The sequence below is a fragment of the Condylostylus longicornis genome, unplaced genomic scaffold (assembly GCF_029603195.1).
Source record: "Condylostylus longicornis isolate FDR11 unplaced genomic scaffold, ASM2960319v2 ptg000126l, whole genome shotgun sequence".
Taxonomy (NCBI): Eukaryota; Metazoa; Arthropoda; class Insecta; order Diptera; family Dolichopodidae; genus Condylostylus; species Condylostylus longicornis.
This window is the reverse complement of record NW_026578094.1, coordinates 1,350,149-1,369,934: the sequence shown is the minus strand read 5'-3', so window position 1 is coordinate 1,369,934 and position 19,786 is coordinate 1,350,149. Positions and strand designations below refer to the sequence as shown.

Genomic DNA, 19,786 nt, shown 5'->3' with positions numbered 1-19,786 from the left:
AAATTTATTTTAATAAATAAATTTAATGAAAGATTAAATAAACTTATTTCAAATTATTAAAATAAATTTATTAAGTTTATAAAAAATAATTTTATTTTAATAAATTGCAAATATTAATTATAAGTATTAAGGATTATAAGTATAAAGGACTTTTTTTTTAGAAAAAAAAAGAAATGCATAGTTCCAAATTGTTATTTCCATTTGAAAAAACAAAATGGTTGTTTTCCTCCATATGCATGTGATATATTTTACGATTAAAAGAAATATTCACTCAATAGTGTTAAGTATAATTTATAAGGTTATATGCTTTGACGAGCTGTACTCCGACAAATATGACTCAAATCAAATTAATTGTAAAACAACAAATAAAGAATATTCAATCGTCTTCAAAACAAGCTCCTAATGATTGTATGGTTTTTTCAACAGGTTGTTTTTCGACGCATAAACACAAACACACATAATCACACACAAAATAGACATAAACAAAACAGAATATATTTAGCACATGAAATTAAAAGTTGAGCTACTTGGAGGTAATGGGTCTATTTCACAATGCAAGAGTTGCCAGGGGTTCGAACGTACAAAAATATTTTGCTAAAGAGGTGCTAAATGGATTAAATGTCTGTTGACATTTCATATGACAGCAGAATGTAATAAAAAAGATAATCTTCAAGCCATGGCGTTCTAATTAGAACGCTAATTGCGTTCTAATTAGAACGCTAATTGCGTTCTAAAAAGAGAAAGCACGAATTGGAGGTTTTTCTAGAACTAAAAATATCGACGTATGTCTGCTGTCACTTGGGGAAGAATTTGGATGAGCTGGTTATATATGTTATATAAAATAATGAAGAATCCAAAATAGAGATGGTGAAGATTCACCTTAAGAATGAGTGTGAAAATTGAGTCTAATAAACAAAACTTTAATGTTGGTTAAATATGTTGTGCATCAAGATGTAACATAAATAGGTAATTTTTATTTTAAGGATCTCCCATGGGCTGAGGGATATAGAACCTTACTGGGAGGTAACTAAAATGTTAAAATGTGGATTTTGATTCTAGATTGACCTCAAGTAGTAGTAGAGAATTGAATAAACTATTCGAGAGTTAACATATTCCTATTATTCTATTGGCACTCCGACTTATTTCCGTGTTGATGCCAACAAACTCCAAAATTTTATTGACTGTTTTATTTCTAACAGAATATCTTCCAAATTTTGCAATTTTAATTTGATTTCCGTTCACTCTGCTCTTATATTAACCTTGAGTGAGAAAGTAGCTAACAAACGAAGCGGAACCACCTCAGTCGATTGAACCACGGATTGCTAGTTGATCTCTAATCTGCTGAACTGCAGACCAATTGTAAAGCATTGTGAAGACTAGATTCAATTGCTTCGATTGATTATTTAAATGAAAGGCATCTACAAAAGATAAATATATATAAAAGATATATATAAATTGGAATTAAAAACGGTTTCTCATCATGAGTCATCTACTTAATTTTAGAAAAATTAATCTCCGAAAATAAAAACAACATCCTCTGGGTTAAGAAAATCACATAAACAATTGCCAAAGAAAATTTTGAGTATAATTCATTACTTGGGTAGCAGTTGACTAAGTAAAATGTTCTAAAATTTAGCTCAATTTTAACAGCAATAATTTCAAGATCATCGAAGTCCTGAATGTCAATAATACTAGCTGATAACAAATTTTTGACGACGATTAATGCTCCACTTTTAGAGTATTTTCTCCTCCCTTTCCTGCAAGAGAAGTTCATGTCGATCCTTTATAAAAACAGAAAATGAAGAGTTAAATAATTTAAGATTATTAATGGAGGGAGACAACCAAGTTTCCGTTAGAGCATAAATATCACAGTCAAGAAAAGAAGTGTTGAGCAGAACAGTGTTAGTTTTAGTCCTTAGTTCACATTTTGATAATACAGAGAAAGTTGTTTCCCAGTTCTTGTCATACAAAACAAGTTAATTGGACCAAGTTATTGTTGTTACGAAAGCTACTTGAACCATTTGGACAATTGAGCTGAGGTCGACGGTAAAAAAACCTTGTTGTTTACTTCCCTCATTCTCTGAAAATAATCGATGCATATACTTTTCATATGGTTCTTAAAAATTTGTAAATCTTTATCAAGATTGGTAGGTATATTTAAAGTGTCATGAAATCTTTTGAATAGTATATTCAGGGTGAAAGGCTCCACTTTCAATGAAAACTTTAAGATTTAATCTAGTTTTACCATTTTTAGGAGGAGGGGGAACATTTTTAAGTACAAGATATGCAAAATACAATTTAACATTCTCATATACAGTACGATCTTTGAACTATCGCCATCTTCAACGGACTTTTTGGTCATACGAACGATCGGAGAAGTTAGCGCATCTATAAGGTTAGTCGGTGGATATCTTTGCAATAAGGGAGCATTGTGCAGGTTGCTAGTGTTGGGTATAGATATAGAAAATTTTATAATAAGCAAGCATTGTGTAGGTTGCTAGTGTTGATTATATATATAGAAAATTGGGTGCTAGTTGTGAAACTTTTACCCGGAATGAAGTTAGAATATTTGGATACATTGTCAGTATTTTTTTGCTATTATTATTTATATTGTCGTTATTGTCCTTGCCATTATTTTCAGTATTATTATTACCATTGCTATCGACATTAATTTCATTATCATTATCTTTATTATTGTTAATGTTATAGATATTCCTATCATTAATATTGTTATCACCATTATTGTTGTTATCATTATTATTATCAATATTATTATTATTATTATTTCTAATATTATTATTGGTACTATTATTATTATTATAATTATTATTAGTATTTATTATTTTTTATTTTTTATTTATTATTTTTTATTTATTATTTATTGTTTATTATTTATTATTTATTTATTATTTATTATTTATTTTTTATTATTTATTATTTATTAATTATTGTTTATTATACATTAATTTTTGTTATTTGTTATTTATTTATTATTTATAACTTATTTTTTATTTATTATTTAGTATTTATTATTTATTATTTATTAATTTTTATTATTGTTTGTTATTTCTTATTTTTTATTTATTATTTATTATTTAGTATTTATTATTTTTTTGTTATTTATTATTTACTATTTATTATTTATTATGTATTATTTATTATTTATTATTTATTATTTATTATTTTTTTTTTATTATTATTTATTGTTATTATTATTATTATTGTTTTTTCTTTATTTAAATAATAATAATTATTATTTTTTTAATTTTTATTTCTCTTTATTAGTGTAAAATACTATTTAAAAATTCAGTTCAATAATTAATTTCAAAATTTTGTTAAGAAATCTATGCATATTAAAAATATAATAAATATTTAGAGTCAATATAAAATTACTTAAGAACAATAATATTTAAAATCCAAATTTAATATGTATATACATAATCTGTTTTAAAATTTGAGTAAAAAATTCATTAAGGTTTAAAAAGCTCATTAACAATAAATAATTTAAATTTCATTGTGTATTAAATACGTAATCAAAATTCTTTTAAAGCTATCAACATCATTTTTGTTACGGATTTCTGAAGGTAGTTCATTGAACAATTGAGGACCCTTAAAGATATTATGTTGAGTTTTATTTCTTCTAAACAGTGGAAGCCGAAATAAGTTTGCTGACCTCAAATTATATCACACACATAACTCAGCAGACTGCTTAGATAACTCGGTAATAAATTAATTTCATTTTAAATACAAAAACCAAAGTGTTAAAATTAAGCCTTTGCCTTGTTGACATCCACTTTATTTGACCCAACATGTAGTTTATATTTGTTCTTCTGCTGAAAATGATACGTATAGCTTTATTTTGCAAAATTTGGAGTCTACTTTTTTTTTGTTTCGCTACACAAAAATAATAATGAAGAACAGTAATCAAGATGTGGTAAAATCATACTGTTATATATTGTTAGAGCACAGTTCGATGTTAGACTGCTTCTAATTCTTCCAAGATAACCAATTTTTTGACTGATTTTACTGCTAATATATTCCGCATGATTATCTAGACTCAATTTATTGTCAATCTGTACCCCCCAATATTTAATTATTGCTACACTTTCAATTTCTTCTATCATTAAGTATCATACATTTCGTTTTATCTAAGTTTAATTTTAATATATTCATACACAACCATTTAAACAAATTTTGCAAATCTGCATTCATTCTATTACAACATTCTTGTGTATTACGGCCAATTGTGTAAATGAGTGCATCATCTGCAAACAATACTATTTTACCCAACGTAATGCATGATTTGATGTCCTTTATGTAAAGTAAGAAACACAATACTCCTAGTATTATTCCTTGTGGAACTCCATTACCAATTAATTCAGAGGGTGATAAAAAACCATCTACATTAGTTCTTTGCGTTCTGCCTCTTAAATAACTTTCGAGCCAATCCAATTCGGTGTCACATATACCATATTCTTTGAATTTCGCCAGCAAAATATTACGGACAACAGTTTTAAATGCCCTTTTGAAATCGAGGAATAGTGCCGCTATAACTAAATTGTTCCCTTTTGCCAGCTTCCAATCATACAGAAAGAAATTGAGTGCCGTTTCGCAAGAATCGTTCCCCCTGAGTCCACTCTGTTCGTTTCATAATATGTTATTTTCATTCAAGTACTCAAGTAGTTGTAAGTTTATAACCTTTTCTAGAATTTTTTCATAAAGGGGTGTCATGTTAATTGGTCTAAACTCATTTGGTAGTTTTGGTATAGGCTTCACTATAGTTTCCTTCCATGTTAAAGGAAAAACTCCTTGCGTCATTGATAAATTAATAATGTGCACCAAAATGTCCCCCAAATAACGAAAACAATCTATCCCTAGTTTTTTGGTCATTCCTTGATAGTCCAATTTGTTATTCATAGCCTTTAATATTTCTAATAACTTATTTTTATTTATTTCTTTAAATTTAAATCTAATGTCATGAGGCTGAATCAAATTTTCATATCCAGTGTATGGTATGCTTCTTGTTATTTCGTTAACGCTCTCGATGAAATATTTATTTAATTCATTTGCATTGTTGATCGGTTCGTTTATTTCTACATTATTTAATAGGATTCTTTTAATGACTGTATTTTTGTTTGGTTTGGTTATATATTTCTGAGTTTTTTTCCACATTGCTTTACTATTACCTGCACAATTTTTCAACTTGTTCTCAATGAACTCATTTTTAGTTCTCTTGACTTTTGTGTTGTAATAATTTCTGGTTGCTTTATAAGTTTTCCATTTTAATGAGTCATTTATTAGTGTAGCCCTTCGATACCCCAAAATTTTTTTATTGTTTAACATTCTTAGTTCATCATTAAACCATTCTTGTTCATAAAATTGAACATAAAACTTTTTTTAAAACAAATTACTGGCTTTTTCGATTTTAAGTGTAAATATATTTGCGCATAAATTAGTTTCTTCTAATTCGGATATAGAGCTTCTTAAAAAATTTTCAAAGGTATTACTGTTTATTTTGGTTGATTTAACTTCAGATATTTTAAAATTATTTTCAAATCTGGTAGGTATCCTGATTTCTATTGTTTTATGATCCCCAATCTTGTAATCTAATCTATTATTTATTTTGACTCTATTGAAATCAGAACAACCTATTAATACAAAGTCTATTTGCGTTAAAGTGGATTGTGTTATTCTTGTTGGAAATGTGACAATTTGATGTAAACCATGCAATACAATAATACTTGTAATTGTAACCATGTTATTATTTTCAACAAATCAGTTTATATTAAAATCTCCGCAAATTATATTCTTGTTAGAGGATTCAATTGGCAAAAACCTCACTGAAGTCTTTAAAACCGAAGTTCGTAGGAGTTTTATACAAAACTGAAGGATACCACACTTCTTTATTCATTCCTAATTTGATTTGTAACACCCATAATTATTATATACAAACTACATAGTCATTATATAGAAACTTATTTTCATCTAAAATTTTGATAGAGTTTTTAGTATATATTGATGCTCCACCTGTATGCCTTGATTTTGAGGTGCACTTGTACATGTCATATCAGTAGGTATTGGGTGTCTTTGTGCTGGAAAAAAATCAGCCCATATCGCACGCCCCACTTTCACTTTCTTATTTCCTGGTGTAGGTAGATGACCTGTTAAAGTGTGTCATGACCTGTATAACGGGTCGTTTATTTCCTGGTATAGGTAGATGACTTGTTTAAGTGTGTCATGACCCATGTACATATGAACGTACGAAGCTGAGGTGGCCGCCAAGTCAATGAACTATAAAGTAGGTCAAAGGTTGCAAAGCAAGTTGTTTACTTGTCCGAGTTCAGCGTACTTGAGACTTTGCATGATTTGTTTACATGTGAGTTTCCTTTGCCGGAGTTGTCCAGCAGATAAGGAAATTTAAATTAAATATCTTAAAAATAGTATTAGGTAATCAGAAATATCAGAAAGTACGTATTTTTAATTTTACCTTGATAGTAAAAAAGGAAAAACTTGTTATATTTACAATGAGGTACTTATCACTTTTATTTTCCTTCTACCTTAGTTCTTGTTATTGTAGCTAGTTGCTTGCGCACCGCATTGTTTTTGTTTTTACTATGCATAATTAAGAAATAGCAGGAATGTCTAAATGCTTACTTTTGCATAAGAAAAACAAGATGCATGAAATTTGTTGTTGTTGATGCAAATAGTTGCTTTGAAAATAAAAACAAATTCTTGTTTTCATTTTCTTTGATTGTACTTAAATACAAAAAAAAAAGAATTGGTTATTCAAAAAAAGTCTAGTTGTTAATACATTACGCATTTGTATTTTTCTTAAAGTAGAATGTTCTATAGAACGTATACATATACCTATAAATTACAAAACACATTTTTTTTCACTTTTTCTTTAATATAATTATATATAGTACATATTTGTTCTTGGAATCTTTCTTTAAATATTTTTTTTCGATGACTACAGGTTAGAATTGCAGATATCACTGGTTCAAATATTTGCATACAATTTTGAAACCGGTTCCTATCTCGTGCAAGTTTTTCGTATATTCCTTTTCGAGCAATTTTGTAAGCAAAATCCCATGCATACATATAATGAATTTTTAATTTCAAGTTAAAGTGAACTTTTGTTTTCATATTTTTATTATGTAGTTAATTCAGTATTTTTTTCTTTATCAAATGTATGTAAATATTTATTGCGTTTTTTACAGCACATCTTAATTTTTTAATTCCATTATGTGCAGCAATAGGACATAAAGACTTATAGTTTTCAATTTGTAATAATGATGGCATACTTTCAGTTAAATCCTCTATTTTGGAGTTGTCAATGAACTGTTGTAAGAATACATTTTTTCGAATGCCCTTTACATAAATCTTTTCAGCTGATTGTAAAATTTGCTCAATAATATGTGGTACTTGTGAATATTCTATATTTCCGCTATTCCACTTTAATCCATTTATATTATCTTCACAATATTGAACATTATATTTTGATTTTTGGGTAAGTTCGTGTTCAGAGTATGGAGATTTAAAATAATACACCATGGGGATCATGCTTCCTTTTTCAAGTAAAGCTAATTCTTTTACAAAATAGTGTTTTTCATTTCCTTGTACAAATTGAAGGTCGACAATAAAAATCTATCCGCTCATATTGAAAACAAGTGCTTGTCCTCAATGAAAGTTTAAATGAAAATAAAAGTACTGAAGAGGTTACTAGGTTTATATAATATTTTGACCAATTGACATGTTTTATGTTATAAATATATGTAGGTTACAAGATCAATTTTTATTTTCATTATGTTTTTTCACCCATTTACAATGATGGTGGCCGGTCCATCGTGCTGTGGGAAAACAACTTTTGTACATAATCTCTTAAAAAATAATAAAGACAATATAAAACCTTGTGTTGAAAAAATAATTTGGTGTAATCCTGATAAAAATGCTGTTCCCAAAAATATAAAACGGCTTGAGCATTATGTTACTGTTCCAGACATAAATGATAATCATGAACCTATATTAACAGTATTAGACGATATGATGTTAAGTACACAGGACAAACGAATATGTGAGTTATTTACTAGAGGTTCACATCACAGAAATTTGTCTGTAATTTTTGTAACACAAAATCTATTTCATCAAGGAAAATTTTCAGGAGATATTTCATTAAATTGTAAATATTTAGTACTTTTCAAAAACCCTAGAGATAAATCACAAATATTACCTTTGGCCAGACAAATATATCCGAATCAGGTTAAAGAATTCGAAAAAGTATATAATGAGGTAACATCATAACCATATGGATATATATTATTAGATCTCACTCAAGAAGTCAACAATCTTTCTAGATTAAGAAGTGATTTGTTTGGTCTAAATTCATGTTTTTGTACAAAAGATCAGTTAGAGCAATTAGCACAAGAATATGAGACGTTTGAAAACCAACCGACATATATTGCACCTATTAAAAAATTCTAAACCAAGGTTTCAAAAAATAATAATTAAACATTGTGAACCAGAAGTAATAAAAACATTTTGTGAAATAGCTTTGAATATATTAAAAGGAAATTGCAATCTTAATAAAAAAATAACGAATCAACTAAGGAAGTATAAAAAAGAGTTACGGGCGTTAACCTATAATAAAAGATCTATAAATAATAAACGAAAAAAAATTATTCAAAAAGGGGGATTTTTACCAAGCCTTCTCGGAGCCATATTGTCTGGAATAATAGGACGTTTCTTAAAATGAATAGCGCAATGTTTAATAAAGTGGTAATAATAAAACCTGAAATTTATGAAAAACTAAAACAAAATTCTGATGTCGAGCTAAATGAGTTAAATAAAAAGATGAAAAATATTCTACTGAATAAAAATTTGACTGATATCCAAAAGTGGTATTTATATCGTCAAAACCTGTTTAAAATAAGGAACAAAAGTAGAACTGTTCCCCAAAACATTACAGCACAGTCGTACGAGCCCAAACTTACAGAAACAAAGAGTACTCAAACTCGTTCAAAAACTGCTTTTAAAAACACAGACACCCAAACAAATTTTGTGGAATTTAAGGATGCTAAAATACAGTTCCCCGAGGAGGAAATATTCGAAAAAGAAACAGACGATGTATTTGATAATGAATTGCATGAAAATGTTTTTACGACAGCGCTTTCTGCTGCATCAGCTGGTGAACGTCTTAGAAAACGTAAGTCTATCAGAAATCAAAATTTTCAGATGTATGAAACAGAAAATGGAGATATTATAACAGTTCCTTTAGACAGTCCTAGTCCCCCTCTAAAAAAAGAAAAAACTATAAATACCGAAAACTTAAGGAATTCTCAAAGACGTGTTTTACGATCTGCTAAAACAGGTGACACACAAACACAGCTTGATTTTCCCATACGTAAAAGTAAATCGACAAGCACATGGACAACTTACAGGTAAATGATGAATTTTATGTAACGTTACTAAGTGACTCGTCCATTAACTACTATCCTGAAAACACATTGTCAGCTTTTACTAATAAATTAAATAAACAATTTGCCCTTGATGAAAAATGGAAAGTTGGAATTTCACAAGTGTATGTAAATGATTATGTATCATCCATTTACGGAGAAAACGACGAAAAAAGAATTGCAATTACGATTGGAAGTACAGAAAAAAAATATGAAAACATAGGTACAACTTATATTCCATATAGGAAAGAACAAATCAATTGTGATTGGAAAACTTTTGTTTTACCCACACTCATACAAAATATAGAACCGGATGCAGGATATACAAAAAAGGAATGTGAGCGTCAACTTATATGGCAAATTTTTGATTATATTTCAAGGAACTCAAGTTACATAAAATCTGGAGAACCAACTAAATACACTGGTGAAGTGGCTAAAATATGTGTCAGCGATCCAGAAGTTGACATAAAAATAGGTGTAAAAACCAATTGGTCAATTGATGTTTTTATCAAAGAATGTTTTAATCAAATTTTAATAAAATACCCCGATTTTAAAAAATATAAAGACAGAATTGTGCAATTGTACAAGTCTTATTTAAAAACCTTATATTTTATACCAGTAAATAAATCAGATATTATGTTTGTATACAGTGACATTATAGAACCACAAATTGCCGGTGACAATACTTTGAGGTGTTTACGAACAATAATAATAAAGAATACATACGAAAATAATTTTTTTGAATTTAAAAATATTCATTATTTTCCAGTTGAAAATAAATTTTTTTTTAATATTTCTATTATGTTATGGGATAAATATGGTAAACAAATAAATTTTTCCAATAGTAATATTCCTACAAAAATTGTATAACATTTCAAAAAAGTATAAATAAAAGGTATTAAGCAAAAATTATATTACTTTTCTATTATATTATGGAACGATTGTATTATAAGTATTATTTAGTTCAATCTGGTAAAGGGCTTGATGATATCGGCCCCTTACTTCGTTCTGCCCTTGCCTATCAAAGAGGTCGAGGATTGGGAAGTTTTTTTGGGGTCCTTTTTAAATATTTGAAACCTTTGTTTGTCTCCGGAGCTAATATACTGAAAAATGAAGCAATTAATTCCAGTATGAATGCTCTATCTAATATTGCAACTGGAGCAAATATAAGAGAAGTAGTTTAGGATCGGGGGAAAGAAATTTTAAAAAATGTGAGACGTGGAGCAGTTCGTAAATTAAACGAAATGTATGGATCTGGAAAAAGAAAAAGAAAAACTATAAAAAGGCGCCTCATTAAAAAAATCGACTATTTTGCTTCAAAGCGACGAAAAGTTAACAGCAAAAGAAAAAAAGTTGATATTTTTGATTAATTATGATTGAATGTATGAAATCAGAATTGGATATTTTTAGAACAAAGCCAATTCAATCTAGTATTTTAAGATCTGAAGAAGTTTCATACAATCCTATTGCTTCTTCAGAAAATCCATCAACTATTGAATTTGTCTCATTAGATCATGGTGATACATACAGAGATTTATCTTCTACATATCTTAGATTAAAGGTACAAATTGTTAAAAAAGATGGAAACCATTAGAATAACGACAAAGGTGCCGACGGAAAAACATTGCCTCAACCAAGTGTAGTGAATAATCTTCTACACTCAATAATAAAACAGTGTAATGTTCAGTGTAATGTTTAATTTTTTGGGAAGCTTCATAATTTAAATAAAAACGCTTAACTTTACATATAATATTTTCTTTTTTATCTTTTGTACTATATACTTTAAATGAGTAATTTTTGGGGCCACCGCTTACAAATTCTGTTATGCAGCTATCTTTACCATAACATTCTAACTCATCTGTCATGTCACCAATAAAATTTCCTACTGAAGGTTCATAGTCCCCTTTACGACTGATATACACTACGGAATCAGTATCGTAATATAAGACTCTTTCTTGAAGTTTTTCTAAGTAACTGTACAGTTTTAATCGCGCCTGAGTTGTTGTGTAAGCAGCAATACACACATTAACTGTTGGTAAGGAATCCATTACTTCTTTCTTGTACTGCCAATTAACTATAATGTTTTCTTCATTTACCGGAAAAATATAACAAACTTCTATAGATGGGTTTGTTAGCAGGTTGTACAATTCTCTAGGCTGGTTAATGATTGATGTTTTTTGTAAATTTTCTCTTTGACCAAATTTGCCCCAAAATGAATTTAACATTGATTTGGCAAATGATCTTAAGCCAGGATTGTTGGAAACCTTTTCATGCTCCAATTGAATATCTTCTGTATCAAAAAAATCTTTAACATAGTTTTCTTTTTCGTTATTAGTGACACATTTAGATGGCAGGCCTAAAGCTTCTTGTTTAATTTTAATAAATTTGTTCATCATCTTTGTAAATAAGAACTGTGTATCCATGTTTTTATCATATTTTGTAGTTTGGTATTCCCAAACTTCATAAATTTCTAACATTTTATAACCTTTTTGAATAGCTTTTACAACTTCGTCAATTACCCATGTTCCTATTAAAGCTCTTTCCTCATCTGAATGTGGACAACATTCTTCAAGCCCTTTTTCTTCACTACAACTTCGACATAATGAAAACATTAACTTGTTGTTTTGTTTTAGTGGGAGAACGGGATGTAGTAAGTTCGTTGGTGGTAAAATTTTACATTTAAGAATTCCGTCAATGTTACTTAGTTTTAGAGTAGAACAAATACTTTCCCCGACATAAATTTGCGGGTGACCAATAGGAAATTTTCCGTACTTGCAAACCCAAGGGTATAACGAGCAAATGTCTATATATTTTATTTTTTCTTCCTCTTTACATTTATAATAACTGTAGACATTTCCTGTTCGTCCTCCATAAAAAGCATCTCGAGGATTCAACTTGCTTCTTCTTTACTAATTTATGAATTAAATTCACATTGCCACATTTCAATAACATCGTAACCTAATTTTCGTAATCTTTCAGCTTTTTTAATAGTTCTTTCATACCTCGTGTTCATTGTATCATTTGAATCGTCTTGCAAACTGTTATTTCGGTTATGTGGTATACAAGTAGGGTGTCCATGATAATAACAACTGTAAAATTCAAAAACTTGATTAGTTTCTGAACAAAAACCGTCCACTTTTATACCGTTAACAAATGATTCTTTCTGTTTTGCTGTATGTCTGATGTTAATATTTCTTTTTTCTTCTTCCCATACTAACCATTGAATAGCCACTTTTGATTGATTGTCTGAGTTTCTGTATCCATGTTTAGGAATTAAACTAATTGTGTCCTCTTTTAAAAAATTTCTTCTAAATGCAAGATTGCATGCAGATGCAATTGTTGTTGCTTCTAGAAATGGTTCAACATTACACTGCTTCAAGAACATTTCTCTGAATTTTAAACAAGATTGTGTTAAAATGGTAACGTCATTGGCACAGTATTCAATAATTTCTTTTTTAATGTTAAGCATTTTATCTTTATTTTCTTCACATACCATTTTAAGAAGGTTTCACGCTCATCTACTTTCATGTCGTTTGGATTGTAATATTCTACAGAGGGTAATTGCCCAATATAATTTTCATTTTTCGCTGTGTTAAAAAGATGCGGAAAATACCCTTTCTTCATATTAAATTGTAGATCAAAAGCTTTTGGTAATTTCGACAAAGCCATTGGAAAATAATTTAACAAATCTATAAATTTTATATTTCCCAATAGCATCATTATTACTTTTGTACCCCTCATTATCAGTTTAGGTTGTAAGGATGTTTTTTCTAAAATAAAATTCAAAATAAACTGATGATCGAAAGCTTGTCCATTGTGTGCAATTACTATAATATTTTTAAATTTTTTTCTCATTTCCAATATGTAGTTAAGAAAAGTTTCTATAATATTTCCTTTTTCAATTATTTTTCTTCTAATTTTGCAATTTGCGCATAAATATAAAGATACAATATCAATACACTGATCGCACCTTTGCTCAAAAACACATGAAGTTATTTCATGTTGTTTAATGACTGTTTTATTATTTTTTACAAGTTTTTCTTCAAAAATCTTTTCTTGTTTTGTTTCTAAATCATAAAAAATGAACAAGAAATTTTTTAAATTGGGTTGATTTTTATTTGGTTGGATACAACATAAATGGTTACTTTCCACGTACTTATTGCATATTTTACAAAAATATTCACCACAAATGTGTTGTCTATCTTTTTTGTAGACCTTTAAACATTTGAAACATTTATGTATTAGTTCGCAAATACTTATTGCAGTTGAACTAGAACTTTTGTGGTTATCAAAACATTCTTGACCATTAAATTTTCTGTTACAATCATTACACATAATATTTTTCAAATTTTTATCACATGGTGGTGATTTTTGACAACACGGACATGATCCAGTACATCTATGTATGTTCATTTTTGTTATTATACGCTACATGGCAATCTTCACAATAATATATACAACTGAATGCTGCTGTAAGTGACGTAATCACGTTGTAATGGTTTTTGTGAAATAAAAGATTTAATTTTTTCCCTGTTCCTAATCCTTCAAATATTACATCTTTTCCTTTTGTACCATATTTATATACTATTATTTTATAATTAGATAGATGTTTTTGAAATTTGCTTAGTTCGATGACCCCGCAGCCTTTGCTAGGAATTGTAAGACCTGCATTTTCAATAAGTTCTGTGGCTTTTTTCGTTTGCAATTTTGAGTTAGTTTTTATTATTTGTTTATAATCTACAGATTTTTCGACTTGATGAATCGCTTCAATTAAAGCTCGAGGATTCAGGTTTAATCATCTTAAATGTATAAAAATAAATGATGATTTCTAATTGAAAAGATAAACACCAAATGCGGTGCAATCAATTGCATTGTACACTTCAAAATTATAGCTTAATCGTGATACATAAATTATGGTTTAAGAATTTTTTTTTCGGCTTTAGATCCTATTTAAAGAAAAAATCCTTTAACATTGAAAATCCTTTAAAATTGAAACTATTTTAAAAATAGGAAAACTTGCAACATTGCGGTTTTAATCATCTTAAAAAAATTATCCTGTCATTTTGTAATAAAATTAATTATGATTTCTAACTGAAAAAACTGTAATGCATATAATTGTATTTGATTATGAAAGATTTTATATGCTCAGTTTTTGTATAAATACTCTTAGAATTTTCTAAATATTCAACAGTCGCATTTCTATTATCAAGAAAAAATATATATCAATACCTAATAGAAATGGAATCGCTTGACTTGACCTATGAAGAAAGCCAAATTTTGATGACTACCCCAAAACGGAAAAGGGTGAGTCATCAAAAGGCAGAGCTGAATCAACAACAACAACAACAACAGCAACAATGTCATCAACAACAACAACAACCGTAACAACAACCGCAACAACAACCGCAACAACAACCGCAACAACAACAGCAACAATATCATCAACAACAACAACAACAACCGCAACAACAGCAACAGCAAAAATATCATCAACAACAACAACAAGACAGCATCCAAATTTTGGATTGTTTTTCAATTGGGTTTGATGTATCTCAGGCCCAAAAAGAAAAGGAGGATCCAGATATGGATCTCATACGTATTTTTAACAGTCAAACGGTTGTTAAAAAATACTTAACGGTTCAACAAATGGACCGAAATGAAAACTACGCCTTAGAAGGCATAGAAGAAAAATTCAGTAGAAATACAAAAAAACCATATTGGGTGTTTGTAACCCAAAATAATTACATTTTCATGCCTGACAATTACGTCAAGATTTTTAAATTAAATAAAAATTACCTTCATTTGGTGAATTCAGGGAAATTCATCATAAAACAACAAATAATAAAAATTTAAAATTGTCAAAAATATAAATAATTTTAATTATTTAAGTATTTAAGGAACTTAATTTTTTTTGTTTAAAAATGAAAATAAAAATAAGTAAAATGAAAGATTTGTATTTTATTTCAACTTTCAGGTATTTTTTTTTATTTTCCTAGGTTTTTTTTTAATTTTTTCAGATATGAGTTATGGTCGAAATAAATTTCAATTACAATAAAAATAATTATGTGTTTTTAAATGTTTCATAATTTAAGGAACATAACAAACTTAAAGTAACTTCATAATTTAAGGAACTTAACAAACATAAGGCTCTCAGAAAATTTAAAAAATACGACATTTTTAATATATGAGTTAAAAAGATGCTTTATTTTTTTCTTCATTCTGCTTTAATAAAAACAACAATCAAAGCCAGATCATTCTTTACATATCACTTTTAAGCCTTCAACATTTTTTTCTTGTTTTACGAAGAATCGAACAAGAATTTCATTCCTTCTATTTCCTAAACTTAACCTTAAATAACTACATATGTATATATGAATACATATGTATGTTATGCATCATAAAATGCATTGAAATATTTTCATATTTCTTTTTACCTTTTAATGCGAAAAATTAAAAAACAGAAGCAAAACAAAACAAGAAAAGCAATACAAGATGTAATTAATCATAAGATATAAATAAATGTTATCTTATTGCATTTTTCTACACTCTTCTTCAAAATAATAAAAAAGTTGTAGTAGTAGTATTCTTACACATGGTACCTATATAAAAATAATACTACTTTTTTCATGATAATCCGTTCACATTATTTATAAAAACATTCTCTTTATTCCCAACTTAATGAACTCTTTACTTCAAAGCTAGGTCTACGACCTTAAAAACAACTTCCGCCATTAACTAACACTTGCTCGACGATACCAACGCCATACAACTCCTCAAACCAACAACAATCAAAGGGTCATGACATACTTACACATCAATCATGCAAGGTCTCAAGTACGCTGAACTCGGACAAGTAAACAACTAGTAAAAACAAAAACAATGCGGTGCGCAAGCAACTAGATACAATAACAAGAACTAAGGTAGAAGGAAAATAAAAATTATAGGTACCTCAATGTAAATATAACAAGTTTTTTCCTTTTTTACTATCAAGGTAAAATTAAAAATACGTACTTTCTGATATTTGTGATTACCTAATACTATTTTTAAAATATTTAATTTAAATTTCCTTATCTGCTGGACAACTCCGGCAAAGGAAACTCACATGTAAACAAATCATGCAAAGTCTCAAGTACGCTGAACTCGGACAAGTAAACAACTTGCTTTGCAACCTTTGACCTACTTTATAGTTCATTGACCTGGCGGCCACCTCAGCTTTGTACATTCATATGTACATGGGTCATGACACACTTAAACAAGTCATCTACCTATACCAGGAAATAAACGACCCGTTATACAGGTCATGACACACTTTAACAGGTCATCTACCTATACCAGGAAATAAGAAAGTGAAAGTAGGGCGTGCGATATGGGCTGATTTTTTCCCAGCACAAAGATACCCGATACCTACTCATATCCATTCAATGAAATCTTATTCATCTGAATATCTTCCGTTACGTGAGTTTCACTGAGTAAAAATACATCAAAATAATGAAGACTATTTAAGTACTCCAAAACAGACAAATTATCGGTTAACCCTTGTATATTCAAATAAATCATTCTTATATCTGCGTTGTTACAACACAACTCCACTGAAAATTTTTACGCTATTCAATAGCAAGGAAGGACATTCCTTGTCAAAAACACTATGTTCAACATTCAATTTTAAATTTAACGAATTATTTGCTCTTAAACATACCACTGATATTTTCTGCAGTGCATTTTTCTGCCAACTGTTTATCGGCACATTTTATGCAACTCTTTTCATTCTCAGAACAATCCATAGTTTTGTGATTGAAGCCTAAACATTTAAAACATCTTCTTAAATCATAACTAACATATGCTCTACATATATTCCAATTTTAATATAAAATTTATTATTATTATTATTATTATTGTTATTATTAATGTTATTATTATTATTATTATTACTATTTCTATTATTATTATTATTTTTATTGTTATTATTATTACTGTTGTTATAATTATAATAATTATAGTTATAATAATTAAAGTTATTCTTATTGTTACCACTAATGTTGGTTTTGTCATTGTAATAAAAATGATAATAATAAAAATAAAGATGATAGCAATAAATCTTTATTTTTATTATTATTATTATTATTATTATTATTATTATTATTATTATTATTATTATTATTATTATTATTATTATTATTATTATTATTATTATTATTATTATTATTCTTATTCTTATTATTATTTTTATTATTATTATTATTACTATTTTTATTATTATTATAATTATTTTATAATTGTTATATATGTTTTTACTATTTCCATTATTGTTATTAAAATAGTTTATTCTTTTTATTATTGTTATTGTTCAATTTAATAGTAGAATTGTTATACTTTTTGTAACGGGAAAGTATCTGCCTACTATGCTTGTCTATGCGAGACGAATCAATGTGTGCTGAGTTGTCCATATTGTTAGTATTTTTAATATGAACTGTTTCTTGTGCCTCTTATTACTAAGTTGGTTAGTAAATATTGACTTAAGTTTAAAATGCTTTGAAACGTTAGCATTCGCAAAGCTAACATGATTCCTGATTGAATCGGAATCCCTAAAATACTGAATAACTGCACCTAAATGAAAAAACTTATGACCAATTATGACATCAGCTAAGGAAGAAGGACAAATATTTGGGTTGGTATTTTAAGCTACTTGGAGTACTTTTTAATAACAATCTATGGATACTTACTGTTGTGGTCCCCGGAAATTTTGAAAAGAATAGGTTGGAACATCGAGCTGCAAAGTTGAAGGAAGATCTAGCGGCTGGTTGGTCTAAGGTGTGATGTAATTTGTGCTAGTTTTGGCATTTGAACAGGTAGTCTGAGCTGCGCGGACATATTGGAACTTGCAGGAGGCTTAGAACAGGTCACTACACAAAAACGCATACACAAAATTTTTTGTTTTTTTTTCTGTGTGTTATATCTTAAATTTTGAGCTGTTTAGTGTACACGATTATTTCATACAAGAATTCGTTAATACTAAACGGTTAAACATTTATCTACTTTTGTTTAAATAACCTTCTGTCTACACAACATATGTATATTTACACACCAAAAAAAATCCAATTAAAAAAATTCCCATAAAAATGTAGAAAAACATCAATAAAATTCTATAAACATTATTAAATAAAATTAGTTAAGTGGCGGTTTAGTAAATTTAGTTGTTTTCTATCTATGTTTCGCTGTATGAGCGACTTTAATTCTAAATAATTTAGATAACTAATTGGTTGGCGAATATTTATATTAAAATTATAATTTAAACAGCTATAATGTTTTCATGGTTGCCACTCTTGGAAAGTTGAATGGGTAAATATAAAAAAAAAGGACAAGTTTAAGTAAAAAGATCCAAACTAAAAAGCTTCACTTTGTAAGTGAAACCTTATTTATGGTCTAATTTCATTGTTGGCTCTGATTTAAACTTTTTTATTCCAAGTTTCACAAAAAGTTCTGTTATTAATTCAAAAATCGTGAAACTTTTCTCACTGCTTTGTTTCCCTCACAACATAAATTTAACCGAAAAAATACGAAAAAACTTGTTACATTTCTAACAAAAATATACGAGTAAAAATATACAAATCAGCTGAAACAATGGACTATTGGAGCACTCAAAATGTCGAATTGATGGGTCATCCGCCGTACAGTCCTGATTTAGCACCCAATGACTTCTTCTTATTCCCTCACATCAAAAAAAAAATGCGTGGACAACGATTTTCAACACCTGAAGAAGCAGTCGATGCGTTCAAAAACCATGTTTTGGAGGTGTCTCAATCGGAGTGGAAAAAGTGCTACGAAAATTGGTTTCAGCGCATGCAAAAGTGTATTGATCTTCATGGGGAATATTTTGAAAAACAATAAAACCATTTCCAATGATAAATGTTTGTTTTTCATTGCTAGACCCGAAATATAAATAGTGACCCTCGTAGTTGCTTAACTACGTAAAAAAATAAAAACTTGGTATGAATCGTAGATTTTTTTCAAGTAGTTTTTCGGTATTTTACAACTAAGAATATAATCGAAAAGTGTCAGTATTAATATTGAATCCGTTTCACAAAATTTTATATGAAACTACTTTTGAGAAACATTACATAAAATCAAGACCTGGACCCTGCTTTTTATGTGAATGTATTTGTAAAATTGCATATGTATGTATTTCTGGGGAAATGACATTTCTGAAGAATATTTTTTTTTTGTTTTTTTTAGAAAAATTATGATTTTTACCTATTTTCATTTCGAGTTTTCTATACGAAAAGTTGACTAAAACCTAAAAATTTTTGTACTTACATGAAATTTGAAGTTTTTTGAAC

General features: G+C 28.2%; 1 protein-coding gene across 1 annotated transcript in view; it reads left to right on the top strand.

Moving 5' to 3' along the window:
• The window catches only part of LOC129614910 (serine/threonine-protein kinase unc-51), a 161,776-nt gene that overhangs the window by 98,042 nt on the left and 43,948 nt on the right, over positions 1–19,786 (top strand). The window lies entirely within an intron of this gene.